Raw genomic sequence first — 531 nt, 5'->3', positions numbered from 1 at the left:
GGAAAGAGGAAAAACAAGATGTAAACATTTTGCAGCTATGCAGCCTGTACCTCACCTGAAGGTCCACATTACCCAACCTGACACTTACCCATTGGAGGAAGAACCAATTTTCACTCCAGAACAATACAAATTAAAGTAGTAGTCCCATCTGACAATCTTTCTTGCCAAATAGTGGGGTAAAACAGATCTTGCAGTATCATAAAGCCTGCATGAAGTATTCACTGTGAATGGTGATGACTTTAGCCTAGTGGTGATAAATGACAATAAAACAGCCTCCTCTTAACACACTTACACCCTTGTAACACTGTCACCTCCTTCAGGATAAACCCTCATTTCCTGCCCCCAATGACAGTCCAAGATTCCAAAAAAGAAAAACACATCCACAGGCTAATCTTCATTGACTTCATCATACAGTGCTTAACGTGACATGGCTAAAATTCAACACAAAATGCATCTGCTCCTGTATTTGTCCCTTATTTGAATGTCTCTCATTCAACTGTCACTAATGATCTTTTAGTCCTTCCCAAATCA

Source organism: Pterocles gutturalis, unplaced genomic scaffold, assembly GCF_000699245.1.
Source record: "Pterocles gutturalis isolate BGI_N339 unplaced genomic scaffold, ASM69924v1 scaffold9420, whole genome shotgun sequence".
Lineage (NCBI taxonomy): Eukaryota > Metazoa > Chordata > Aves > Pterocliformes > Pteroclidae > Pterocles > Pterocles gutturalis.
The sequence above is the reverse complement of the archived record's forward strand: the minus strand, read 5'-3'. Positions refer to the sequence as shown.